The following is a 14644-nucleotide window of genomic DNA, read 5'->3' as shown; positions in this document are numbered from 1 at the left end:
TGCATTATTTGTATATGGCTCTGGGTAGAATACTCATTTTAATGATGTTAATTCTTCCAACCTATGAGCATGGGATATCGTTCCACTTCTTTGTGTCTTTTTCAATTTCCTTGAGTAGTGACTCATAATCTTCAGTATACAAGTCTTTCACTTCTTTGTTTAGGTTTATTCCTAGATATTTTATTGTTTTTGTTGCTATAGTAAAAAGAATTGATTTCTGCTTCTTCCAACTTAGTGTTTACATCAAAGAATGCCACTGACTTTTGTATGTTAATTTTGTAGCTTGATACCTTACTGTAGTGCCTGATAATTTCCAAGAGTTTCTTGCTGGATTCTTTAGGTTTTTCTATGTATCATCTGCAAATAGGGAGAGTTTGACTTCTTCTCTTCCAATCTGTATCCCTTGTAATGGTGATAGTGGGCATGTAATATCCTATATAATGGTGATAGTGGGTAGCCCTTTCTATCACCAGATCTAAGGAGGGAATGCTTCCAGTTTTTCACCATTGAGTGTGAAGTTGGCTGTAGCTCTATTATATATGGACTATTCCTCACTATCTTGAGGAATTTTCCATGTATTCCCATTTTTATGATGTTTTGATCACAAAGGGATGTTGTATTTTGTCAAAGACTTCCTTTGCATCTATTGATATAACCATCTTTATTTATTTATTTATTTATTTATTTATTTATTTATTGCTTTTATTGATATGGTGGATCACGTTCATTTAAATCTGCTGCTAATCTTAGGGGTTTTACTCTGTAGGGACTCTTTGTTTTTCTCTTGCATCCTTCGGTATCCTTTCTTTATCCTTATTCCTTTTCATTCTAAATATAATGTTTCTTTACGTCTGGGATAATTCTGTCTGGAACCCTCTAGGCTTCTTGAACCTTTATGTCTTTTATGTTGTCTAGACTAGAGAAGTTCTCAGCTATTATTTCCTATAGAATTCTTTCTTCCCCTTCATCTCTCTCTTCCTCTGGTAAGCCAATAATGTATATATTACTTCTGTTGAAGTCATCTTATATGTCTCTGTTGTTTTCAGTATCTCTTAATTTCTTTTTGAGATCTCTTACTTCTTAGTTTTCTCTAATTCATCCTCAATCTAGCTAATTTTGTTTTCTGCCTTTATTCTATTCTCTCTCCCCTCTGTTGTCTTCTGTAGCTCAGCTATTTTGCTACCCTTTGCTGATACTGTATTAGCTTGTTCAGCTAGTTGTGGTCTTAGCTCAGCTATTTCAGCTCTCTAATTACCTGGAAATAGTGTTTTATTTCAGAGTCTTATTTGTTGCTTCCCCATTTGTGATGCTGTTACTTTCAAAAGCTTTCTCACTCCTGTGACTAATGTCTCATTTAGTGTTTGGATCTTGTCCTTATTCTTATATGCTTCTACTTTTGGTAGGCTTTTATCTGGGCTTTTATCCTGGTTCGTTTCTCCAATGTTTCTTACTGGTTTACTCATGTATATAGTGTGTTATGAGATCTCTCTTTCAGTACTTTTCAATCCACTAATAACTCTTACCTGGATTTATTGGTGTCTGAGTAAGGTACTTAGAGATTTCACAGTTGTGTAAATTAACAGTTGTTTCAATGTTATCTCAATCCCTGAGTTGAAGCACAGTGCCTGTTAAATTCTCTTATGTTCTTTTTCTTCCTCATAGGCTATGGGAGCTTGAGGGCTCTTTTAACTATAAGTAAGTTTTATGCCTTAATCACTCACTGCTGACTAAGAGATAAAACAGGGTGAGGGAGAGATAGCACAGTGGTTATGCAAAGAGACTCCCATGCCCTAGGGTCCAAAGCCCCAGGCCCAATTCAGCTGCTCTGATAGCAGCCAGAGCTAAGCCAGGCATCAGTCCTTCACCCTATTAGTTTCTAAAAAAAGAAAGAAAGAAAGAAAGAAAGAAAGAAAGAAAGAAAGAAAGAAAGAAAAAAAGAAGTCCTGTTTGTACTCTGTGGGTTCTGAGGCAGTTATTCAATGTGTCTCCCAATTCATCAGGAAAACAACGTGGAAAGGCTCCCACTATACAGCCCCACATCCAGACTACCAAGAAAATATATCTTCCCCTGAGTTGCCCGATCAATTATCTTCTCCCAATGTCAGTAGAGGGCCTCCCCTATGCTGTTCTAGCCTCCTGGGGACAGTAGCAATGGAGACTCATATTTATATTTGGTGGGCCTTAGGGGATCTCTCTTCCCTTCAACAGTCTTTTTTTGCTAAAACTCAGACTGGAGGTGGCCCCTCAATTGGTAAACTGTGGAACTGTTACCAGTCACTCCCAAGTGGATACAAGCTTTTAGACCTAGGAATCTCTCCTTAGGCCCATCTTTGTCCACAGGCCACATGTGTTTGACCTCAACAATGACTTGGTGGGTTCCCAGAGTGGTCTTGGTCTTATCTTGTTGAGTTCTCAGGTTATCTTCTTTGCTATTTCTAGTTGACCAGGGAGAAGAGAGAAATGCAGCTGTCTCCAGAAACCTCTGGCCTTTGATTTTATTTGCTGTTGCTTCCACTCCTTCTCCCCAGGTTGTCCAACCTCCGAGGTTGGTCTCCGTAGGCTTCAGCACCAGGATAACATACTCTCTTCTACTCTGAATGTTCTCATCTGTTCTCTTTCTTTGCCAAATTCCTTCAATTTTTTTTAATTTATAAAAAGGAAACATTGACAAAGTCACAGGAAAAGTATGGTACAACTCCACACAATTCCCACCACCAGATCTCCATATCCCATCCCCTCCCCTGAAAGATTCCCTGTTCTTTAACCCTCTGGGAGTATGGACCCAAGGTCACTGTGGGATGCAGAAGGTGGAAGGTCTGGCTTCTGTAGTTGCTTCCTCGCTGAACATGGGCATTAACAGGTCAATCCATACTCCCAGCCTGCCTCTCTCTTTCCCTAGTAGGGTGGGGCTCTGGGGAAGTGGAGCTCCAGGACATATTAGTGGGGTTGTCTGTCCAGGGAAGTCAGGTTGGCATCATGCTAGCATCTGGAACCTGGTGGCTGAAAAGAGGGTTAACATGCAAAGCCAAACAAATTGTTGACCAGTTATGAACCTAAAGGCTGGAATAGTGCAGATTAAAAGTTGGGGAGGGGAGCGGTGTCCTCCATTTTATAGATAGATAGTAGGCATATTTTAGTTATATTCCAGGCAAACGCTAGAAGAAGAAGAAGTTATATTCCAAAGGGCCTGTGACTATACTAGTTTTTTTTTTTTTTCCTGAGCCTGAAATCTGATATGCAGGTGGATCCAAGTTATTGTTTGGGAAGATGATGTCATGGCTGGAAAAGGAACAGAAAGCTGGATCAGAGAAGAGAGTAGCTCCCTAATATGGAAAAGGTATATACATATTGTTGACTATAAACCCCATGGATTTGATTTGGTCTGGGGTCTATATTCAACTTAGGAGCCTATGTGACCTCTGCTTCCTTGTAAATCTGAGCTTACATTCTGTGGTCATGAGTAGGAACATTCCAAGCTGTCCTAATATCAGGACCCATCTTCCTCTGGTGTAGCATAGAGTATGTTGTCCTTACTCCGAAGGGAGGATGGAACATTCTCTACCATTGTTGATCCAAGTTGAGGGCAAGGTCCTATGGGGACCCATAAAGGGATCTATCTGTTCTCTTGTGCCTGATTAAGATGACCGGTAACAATGGAGAGAGGGATTTATTCTAGGTCTAGCTCCATCATGTCTGTTTGGAAATCTCAGGACTCCCCGACTAGGTCCCCATCTGGTGGGGTGGCCTGATAGTGACTAAAGAGTCATCATTAAAGTATGCCAATCTCTTGCCCTTATTCAGCTTTTGCAGTCCTTGCTTTGCTAAGGTTAGCTTTGGAGTGAATGAGAGAACTGTAATAAGAAGTCGGTGAAGAGGGTATCTAATCAAATTAGATAGTATTTCATTATGAACTTTATACTGACTCACTGCAGACTATTGTGTACTTTTTCTTATAGGTATATATTTTGCCCTAATTTATGGATACATGTGGATATATGCTCTATCTTACAGGTCCTAATGTCACTTTTCTAGGAAAATTTTCTTTAGGAAAATAACCTTAGAGCATGAGGCTGATATTTATGTAAGGTAACCTTATATAATACTTTTTATGGCTCTATCTTTTCTCCTAGTTTAGTGGTTAGTCAAGGATAGGGGCAGGGCCAGGTAGTGGTGCACCTGGTTAAGTACACACATTACAGTGTGGAAGGACTTGAGTTCAAGCCCCGAGTCCCCACCTGCAGAGGGAAAGCTTCACATGTAGTGAAGCAGATTGGCAGGTGTCTGTCTTTGTCTCTGTCTTCCCCTCCTCTCTCTATTTCTCTCTGTCCTATCCAACAACAGCAACTATAACAATCACAACCAGGACAACAATAAAAGGAACAAAATGGGAAAAATAGCCTCCAGGAGCAGTGGATTCAAAGTGCTGGCACTGAGCCCCAGCAATTATCCCTGGAGGACGGAAAGAAAGAAAGAAAGAAAGAAAGAAAGAAAGAAAGAAAGAAAGAAAGGAAGGAAGAAAGGAAGGAAGGGAGAAAGAAAGGAAAAGAAAGAGAACCAGTGTATTACTCTGGTACGTGTGCTGCTGGGGATTGAACTCAGGATCTCATACTTAAGAGTTCAACACTTTATCCTCTGTACAACCTCTCAGATCACTCTAAAGCTTTATTTTTTTTAAAATATGTTTATTTTTTATTTATTCCCTTTTGTTGCCCTTGTTGTTTTATTATTGTTGTAGTTATTATTGTTGTTTTTATTGGATAGGACAAAGAGAAATGGAGAGAGGAGGGGAAGACAGAGCGGGGAGAGAACGATAGACACCTGCAGACCTGCTTCACCGCCTGTGGAGTGACCCCCCCCCCCATGCAGGTGGGGAGCCAGGGACTCACACTGGGATCCTTATCCTGGTCCTTGCACTTTGCGCCACCTGTGCTTAACCCACTGTGCTACTGCCCGACTTCCACTCTAAAGCTTATTTTTAAAATCACTTTTTGGGGAAAATAATGATTTACAGGAAAGTTGTTGACACATGGGTATAGTTTCTCATCTTCCTATGATAGGTGTCTGCATACCATTTTCACCACCAGTCCAAGGCTCTTTTTTTGTGTATATGATATCCAATGGCACCCTTCTGATGAACCTTAGTTCAGAGTCATTTTCTTTGCTACAATACACTGCATTCAATCTAAGCTTCACCCTGCATTTCTTTTAATAGTAACTGTTACTATTGTTATTATCAGAACCAAGGTTACTGCTTGGGCTCAGTGCCTACATGATAAATCCATTGCACCTGGCAGCTATATTTTTTTCTTTTTAAATCTTTTTTTATGTTTCAAAGGATAGAAAGATAGTGAAGGAAAGAGAAAAAGAGACACCTGCAGTAGTACTTCACCACTCCTGAAGCTTCCCCTCTGCTGGTAGGGGCAGGGGGCAAAGCTTGGATACGATAATGTGTGTGCTCAACCAGGGTTATGGTATGTTATAGTTGTATATGGTAATGTGTATACCAACATCTGCCCCCCCCCCCCGTGTTTCTTTTTTCTTGCATTGTTTAAGTGCCACCTATAAGTGAGATCATCCACTATTTCTCCTCCCATCAGATAACTTAACATGATTCCCATGATTCCTTCAAGTTCTGTCCAAGATATGGAAAAGGAGATTTCATCCTTTCTTACATCTGAGTAGTGTTCAGTGTATGTGTGTGATTTAACCAAAATATACAAGAATTCACAAAACTTAACAACAAAAAACAACTTCATTAAAAACTGGGAAGCAGATATAGGCAGAATTTTTACTAAAAAGAAATCCAGGGGCTACGGATACAGCACAATGGTTTCATGTCTGAGGTTTCAAGGTCCCAAGTTCAATAGCAAGACTTTCTTAACCACTCATCTGTTGCTGTATATTTGGGTTGCTTCCAGGTTTAGGCTATTATAAACTGTGCTGTTATAAATGTAAGTATACATAGATATCTTTGTATCTTTGGATACTTGCTTTTGTGTTCATTGGGTAGATTCCTAGGAAAGGAACTGCTGGATCATAGGGTAGATCCATTTGTAGTATTCTGAGGAAACTCCAGACTATTTCCATGGGAGTTGGACCAATTTATAGGCCTACCAAGAATGTAGAAGTGTTCTTCTTTCTCCATATTTTTATCAACACTTGTTTTTTGTCCTTCCTAATGTAGGACATTCTCACAAATATAAGATGGTATGGCATTGTCTTTACTGGCATTTTTCTAAGAACTATGACTGATAATTTTTTTCATATGTCTGCTAGGCATCTGGATTTCTTCTTTTTTAAAAAAAATGTTATTTATTGTATTTCGTTGAGCGAGAAATGGAGAGCAAGACACAGACTGAAATACCAGAGCAATCCTCAGCTATGGCATATGGTGGTGCTGGAAATTGAACTTGGGACCTTGGAACCTCAGACATGAAAGTCTTTTGCATAACCATTATGATAACCATTATGCTGTATCTTCCACTCCTGGATCTCTTTTTAGTACAAATTCTATCCACATTTGCTTCCCATTTTTTAACAGAGTTGTTTGGTTTTTTTTGTTGAGTTTTGTGAATTCTTTGTATATTTTGGTTATTCGCTTTTTGCCAGATATATGACATGTAAAGATGTTCTCTCATCTAGTGGGGTGTCTTTCTGTTTTGGTGATGGTTTCTTTGGCTGTGAAGAATAAATGTTTCTTGAGCAACCACTTTGATCAAGTTTCACAGCTGCTTACACTGAAAGCTTACAAGGAGTCTCCATTTCTTACTGCACTAAATTTAAGGCAATGGTTTTTCAACTCTGGGTGTCCATTAGAACCAACTGGGGAACTTTTAAGTAGTACTGATATTCAGATCCTTTGGCCAGAGCCTCTGTATATGTAGGTGGGTTCAAGACACTGACGTCTTCTGAAAACTACCTCAGCAGTTTGAATATCCAGCCAAGGTTGAGAATTCCTGAATCTAATGCCTAATTTCCAAGACTCTTCTTCATTTCTCAGTCTCTTGCCAGGTTCCTATTCAAACCCCACCTTTGCACATGTGGCCCCCTTCCTGAATCATTGTCTCAGTCAGGTCACTCTTCTTTCTTATGCAGAATAGGGCAGGGACCCTTTAGCTCTGCATCTCCAGAGCACCTGCTCAGGACTAGCATAGTTCTGAGAGCTTTCAGCAAGACACAGGTTGCAGAGCACAAGGTTTGTTTTGGTTGGATGGAGTGGAAGAACTGGGTGGAAGCTAGTGGTGGGTACCCAGGCTGTCTCCATGCCAATGTGTAGACAGCACCAGCTTCCCTGCATCACCAGATGATCTCAGGTTGACAGAAAGCATAAAGCCTTAGAATTGCTCCAATTCTTTCCTCACAGATAGGGACAGTGCAGGGCAATGGACACAGTACTGGGCTTGCATTTGAGGAAAATTCCAGGTCTGGCCTTCTGTGTGTCCTCGTTGGTGCGGTGGGGTGCTGGGCCTATCTTTACAGGGCCCTATAGATCAGTAAGTGTGTGTGAGTATAGGGTGCCAGGGTGGGGGGAAGAACATTCTTGTTCTTCTAGACCAGGAGCTCTCAACTGCTATGAGCCAAGGTTGTAGGAATATAACCTTGAATACATAGACAAGTCAGAGTAAAGTATCATGTGTTTTGTTTCTCACTTCAGAATACTTTTATAGAGCAATCTCTCTTAGATATCTCCACCTTCCCACACAGAAATAGTTTTTTCCCTGATTACAAAAAGAAACATATGCTACCAAAAGATATGTATATGAATATTAAAAGCAGTACTATCTGTAACAGCTGCAAATGGAATCTACTCAACTGCCCATTAACAAAGAACAGAAGTGAAAATAGATTGCAGGATAGTCCCATAGTAGATGCACTCAAGCGAAGAGAATGAAAAATATAACTATAATGCATGCAACATTGTGGATGAACAGCACCATCATAATGCTGAGCTAGATACAAAAGAGCACATATTACATCCCATTGATATAAATTACAAAGCCAGGCATTCTTTTGTATTTTCTACAAAATTACTAGTCTATGTCAGAGAAAGTTGGGATAGTGGTTCCCCATGTGGGACAAATGACTAGAAGGACTATGAATATTTTTCCATCTAAGAGCTGGTTTACTACACTTTTTTCTATGTACGTCATATTTTAATAAAAAGTTTTAAGTCATTGCAAATGTTCTTATAAGAAATTCTGTCACGAGAGAGGTATACATGTTCTTCAGTCAATAACAAAAATTCAACCCAGAGAGTATAAAAATTTATTCTACAATATATCTTTCACTGTATTTAGTTCTGTGTAATAGTTTATGACATCATCTCCCCAGACAATAACTTGGGTCCACCTGCATATCAAGAGGTCAGGCTCAGGAAAAATTAATAAATCATGGGCCTTTTGGAATATACCTAAAATAGACCTAATAGCTATTTCCAAAATGGAGACCCCAAATCTTCATCTGCAATATTCTTGCCTTTAGGTTCATGATTAGTCAACAATTTGTTTGGCTTTATATCTTAATTTTTATTCAGCCACTAAGTTCCAGATGCTACCATGATGCCAACCTGACTTCCCTGGACAGACAACCCCACCAATGTGTCATGGAGCTCTGCTTCCCCAGAGCCCTGCCCCAGTAGGGAAAGAGAGAGACAGGCTGGGAGTATGGATGGATCTGTCAATGCCCATGTTCATTGTGAAAGCAATTACAGAAGCCAGACCTTACACTTTCTGCACCCCATAGTGACCCTGGGTCCATACTACCAGAAGGTTAAAGAATAGGAAAGCTGTCAAGGGAGGGGATAGGATATGGAGTTCTGGTGGTGGGAACTGTATCCCTCTTATCCTATGGTCTTTTCAGTGTTTCCATTTTATAAATAAATAAATTTTTTAAAAAAGAAGAAACAGAAAATAGGAGAAAATAATGGGGTTAGTTGAGTGGAAGACTTTAAAAGAAAGACAAAGAAAGCCTGATGGAGACATAGAGACATACACTGGCTGGGAGGTGCTCTGTGATGCAAAACCAGACATGGAGAAAAGAAGAGACTTGAACACCCAGAAATGGCACAAGGGATGAGACACACAGGACAGAAAGTAACATAGAGAATGAGCCAAAAGGGGGTGGCTCAGGGGCTATAAATAAAAGATGCAAGCTTCCAGCCTCACAGAGGAAGACAGAAAAACAGTGAGAGGAAGAGTTCAGCTCAGAGGTGAAGGTGTGGACATTGCACCTGGTAGCCAACCTGAACCATGTGAAAGGAGTAAGATTTCACTACTTTGTGAATGGAATGGGAGCTTTGCAGTCATGTGAAGACACTGCCTTCCCATTGATACTGGATCAGGACCTGGCACCTAGGAAATGCTTAGCAAATCTGTGCTGACTGAATGAAATAATGTCTGGAAGCCTAGGCCATTCTGCCCAAAATGGGAACATCACCTCTGGGCTTCCTGCTCCTTACCTCAAGATACTTTACCCAGTGTCCTGGCATCCCAAGAATTTCCCTGCTTGCTCTGGGGATTTTTTTTTTTTTTCATGTTGGAAATGTTTGCAAAATAAAATGCTTTATCAGAATCCTGTTGCTTTGGAGAATGTTCCTGGCTCATTGATGTTTATAGTGTGTAACCGATTTTGTCGGTGGAATGTTGTTTGGAATGGAACGGTTCTTTCAGATGGGTAGACAAGAAACGGAAGGTCATTTGAGGACCCACCCCAAGCTATCTAAGTTGGAACTTAGGGTTGCTATACATGATGCTTGGGAGCCTGGCCAAACCATGAGCAAGTCTTCCTCCTTGGAGGAGGGCCCAGCTCATTTGCAGTGGGACTATGGTGTTTACACCCTCACCTTGGCCAGCCCACAGTAGATGCCACAGGAAATCAGCAGCAGTGAGTAGAGAAGTATCAAAGGCCCCCAAGGCTTCGTGTCTAGCAAGTCAAACAGCTCAGTCTGGATAAAACAAAATCATTCCTAAAACTCTGGAAATGAGACTCTTAAAAGGTAAAATAATAATAATAATAACAACAAATAGAGAGATAAGTCTATTTCTTTTTTCTTTCTTTCTTTTTTTTTTTTTTTGCCTCCAGGGTTATTGCTGGGGTTCAGTGCCTGCACTCCAAATCCACTGCTCCTAGAGGCTATTTTTTTCCCATTTTGTTGCCCTTGTTGTTGTGCTTATTGTAGTTGTTATTGTTGTCATAGCTGCTGTTATTGTTGGATAGGACAGAGAGAAATGGAGAGAGGAGGGGAAGACAGAGAGGGGGAGAGAAAGATAGACACCTGCAGACCTTCTTCACTGCTTGCAAAATGACCTCCTGCAGGTGGGGAGCCGGGGTTTGAACTGGGATCCTTATGCCGGTCCTTGCGCTTTGCACCACATGCACTCAACCCGCTGCACTACCGCCAGACTCCCGTTGCCCTTATTTTATCATTGTTGTAGTTATTATTGTTTTTGTTATTGTTGTCATTGTTGTTGGATAGGACAGAGAGAAATGGAGAAAGGAGGGGAAGACAGAGAGGGGGAGAGAAAGATATACACTGCAGACCTGTTTCACGACCAGACCCCTCTGTAGGTGGGGAGCCGGGGCTTGAACCAGGATCCTTATGCTGGTCCTAGTGCTTTGCACCATGTGTGCTTAACTCACTGTGTTACCGCCCTACCCCCTTAAGTTTATTTCTTTAGGTAATTTGTCAAACTCCCCAAGCACTTAGCTTCCTAGAATTCTGAACAAAGCACTGTAGGCTTAGCAGCCAGTGTTCTGAGTTCTTGAATGGCCTTTATTCTGTTATAACCCTGGTGCTTTCAGGGCCCCAGCTCAACAGTTTCTGTCTATAAGGGTTCTTTCCTAGAGCCTTCAGAAGGATCATGGCCCTACAGACTTGAGTTTGGATTTTAGTCTCCAGATCTGTGAGAGAAGAAACAGCTGTTGTTGTGTTAGTTTGTTTTTTGTTTGGCTAGATTTGTTTTTTGTTTGTATTACCAGAGCACTGCTCAGTTCTGACTTATGGTGGTGCAGTAGATTGAACCTGGAACTTGGGAGCTTCAGGCATGAGAGTCTCTTTGTATAACCATTATGCTGTATCTCCCACCCAACTTCTGATGTTTTAAGACACCAAACCTGTTGGTAGTTTGGCAAAATGGGTCAAGGATGCAAAAACATTCATGTTCCTCAATGTTCCAAGTCCTGCTAACCTTGCTTGTCCTGTTCAATCTCTCAACATTCAGCCTTATCTCCTATATTATAAGAGAACTGAAGTCCTAAGGCAAATATTCCAGCTCTTCTGCTACCCTACTCTTTCTTTTCCCTCCTCCTAGGTCCAGTCCTTTCCTGTGCTAAGCGGGTTTCATCTCCAACCTCCTTACCATCCTCTTTTCCTTTCCTCAGAAGCCTTATTCTCTCTGTCATCTTTTTTCTTTCATAGAACATTAACTCTCTTCCTTCTAAGTGGAACTACTCTATATTCAAACAAACCGCCCCCACCCCATGCCTACATTTCCTGTATTGCTGATCTGATTCACTCCTCTCTTTTCAAAGTCAGATTTCTGCTGGGAGGTGTGGCCATGGAATAACTGGGACCAAATCACCTCTTCTTCCAAGACAACAACTAAATACAACAAGAGACCCAACTGAAGTCATAATCTACAGCTGAAAGTTCTGCAGCCTTGGGTGGGTGCTTGCGTGTGGTTAGAGTGAAAAGAGGTGTGGGCGCAGGTTGAACAGCAAAGTCAAATCAGAGCTCTGGGAAGTAAGGGCACTGAGCTGCGCCATTTTGGCAATTTCACTTTAAGCATAGCAAGCAAGTAACATTGTTCTTAGTGTTGGAAGTAAAGAGACAGGGGCTTAAAACCTCTCAGTCTTTGACTTAGAGGGGCTTTAGCCTTCTGAATTCAAGGCAAGAACACAACATAAAACAGGGCATTTGTGACCACAAGACAGCCCAAAGCAACCACTCCCCCACTCTATCCCACCTGCAGCAGATCATACAAACAAGAGAAGTCTAGATATCACAATAGCACTACCTGCTGACCATCAATAGCCAGCACAAAAAAAATGTGCATAGAAACAGAACTAAACAGCCAACTATGCTGTATCAGCCAGACAAAAATAAAACAGAGGAAATCCAAGGTACTTCAGATTTAGAGAGACTCTCAGAGTCAGACTACACAGAGCTCATTATGAGGACTCTCCTAGAAATTAAGCAAGAATTAAAAGAGCATGTTACCAGACCCCTTTGTGTGGGCACCCATAGGAACTTGCCCTCAATTTGGATCAACAATGGTAGAGAATGTTCCATCCTCCAAAGGGAGGATGGACAACATACTCTATGCTACACCTGAGGAAGATGGGTCGATACTGGGGCAGCCTGGAATGTTCCTACTCATGACCACAGGATGTGAGCTCAGATCTAGAGGGATGCAGAGGTCACATAGGCTTCTAAGCAGAATATGGACCCCAGATGATATCAAATCTATGGGGTTTACAGTCAACAATATTTATACCCCCTTTCTATATTAGGGAGCTACTTTCTTCCCTGATCCAGCTTTCTGGTCCTTTTTGCAGCCATGGCATCATCTCCCCAGACAATAACTTGGATCCACCAGCATATCAGATTTCAGGCTCAAGGGAAAAAAGAAAAAAAAACAGTAGTATAACCACAGGACCTTTGTATTATAACTAAAATATGCCTACTAGCTATGTACAAAATGGAGAACCCCCCCCCAACTCTTCATCTGCACTATTTCCATGACTGGTCAACAATTTGTTTGGCTTTGTATGTTAATTGTCTTATCAACCACCAGGTTCCAGATGTTAGCATGATTCCAATCAGACTTCCCTGGACAGACAACCCCACCAATGTGTCCTGGAGCCCTTTCCCACTAGGGAAAGAGAGAGACAGGCTTGGATTATGGATCAACCTGTCAATGCCCATGTTCAGTAGGGAAGCAATTACAGAAGCCAGACCTTCAAGCTTCTGCATCCCATAGTGACCCTGGGTCCCAGAGGGTCAAAGAATAGGAAACCTATCAGGGGAGGGGATGGGATATGGAGATCTGGTGGTGGGAATTGTGCAAAGCTGTACCCCTCTTATCCTATGGTTTAGTCAATGTTTCCTTTTTATAAATAAAAAAAAAATTTTTAAAGAGCATATTACTTTGGAACTAAAACACATGAAAGAGGAACTTATAACAGAGATCACTAAGAATCTTCAAATTCTGAAATAGTTCAGTCAGAACTCCAGGGAGTAAAAGACACCCTAAATGCAATCCATGCCCAGGTAGAAGGCTTAGGAAGTAGATCCAAACATTCAGAAGAAATAATCTCAAATCTAAAAGATATGGCCAGCCCTCTCTTTCAACTCAAAGATTAGAGAGAGGAATGGTTTAGAAAGACTAAAGCAACTCTCTGTGAAATTGCAGACTCTATCAAAAGATCGAATATAAGAGCGATAGGTATATCTGAAGAGGACAAGGCCAAATGCCCAGAGTCCATTTTCAGAGCAATTTTAGCTGAGAACTTCTCTCATTTAGGAAACCATTAGAACATTCTCATCCAAGAGGCAGAAAGATCACCCAAATTTATAAACACAAAATGACCAGTGCCAAGGCACATTATTGTAAAACTATCAAAAGTCAATGACAAGGAAAAATTTTTGCCCATGTTCACCAGAGAAACAATTACAGAAACCAGACCTCCCACCTGCTGCACCCCATAATGACCCTGGGCCAATGCTTCCAGAGAGATAAAGAATAGTAAAGCTTCCAATGGAGGAGATGAGAAATAGAATTCTGGTGGTGGGAAATGTGTGGAATTTCACTCCTCTTATTCTATGGTTCTGTCAATATTTTCTGTTTTTTATTTTACAAATACATTAAGTTTTTAAAAAAGTCAAATTTCCTCAAAAAGTTTTCTCAAGTCAGCTTGGTTTCTTCACCTCCTACTGCTCCAGTTTGTTCCATTATGCCTTCTGCTCCTATCACTCCACTGAAACTATACCGGACACTGATGATGCTAAAACTCATGGGTGTTTTCACCTCACTTGACCTTTCAATAGCATTACACACTATTGAACATGTTCTCCTTCTGTTTACTCCAGTGACATAACCTTCTTCTGGATTCTTCCCTCTTCTCTGTGGCTCCTTTCTAGCCTTATATCTGGCTCAGTCCCCTCTTTCTACTCATTTCATGCTGTATCCCCCAGCTCAATTTTAAGATCTCTGCAGTTACTGCAGTGCTCTCCTCCCTAAATGATCTCATTCCTTTGTTCACAGTTCCAGACTGCAAACTTGGACCTCTCCTCTCAGTTCCAAGTCTACTGATCTAAATACTTGCTTGACATTGCCACTTGGACATCTCATAGTCATCCTAGATTCAAGGCTAAGACAAAGTTAGTGATCTTAAACTCAAACATCTAGTTCTCCTTAAATATTTTCTTTTCTTTTGTATTTTATTTATTTATTCATTTATTTTTGAGAGAGATGCAGAGAGAGAAAGACACAGAGAGAAACACCAGAGCACTACTCAGCTCTGTTTATGGCGGTGCGGGGGATTGAACCTGGGACTTCAGAGCCTCAGGCATGAGACTCTATTCCATAATCATTATGCTATCTACCCCTGCCCTCTATTATTTTCTTTCTTTTAGAATGGTCGC

Source organism: Erinaceus europaeus, chromosome 9 (genome assembly GCF_950295315.1).
Source record: "Erinaceus europaeus chromosome 9, mEriEur2.1, whole genome shotgun sequence".
NCBI classification, from domain to species: domain Eukaryota; kingdom Metazoa; phylum Chordata; class Mammalia; order Eulipotyphla; family Erinaceidae; genus Erinaceus; species Erinaceus europaeus.
The sequence above is the reverse complement of the archived record's forward strand: the minus strand, read 5'-3'. Positions refer to the sequence as shown.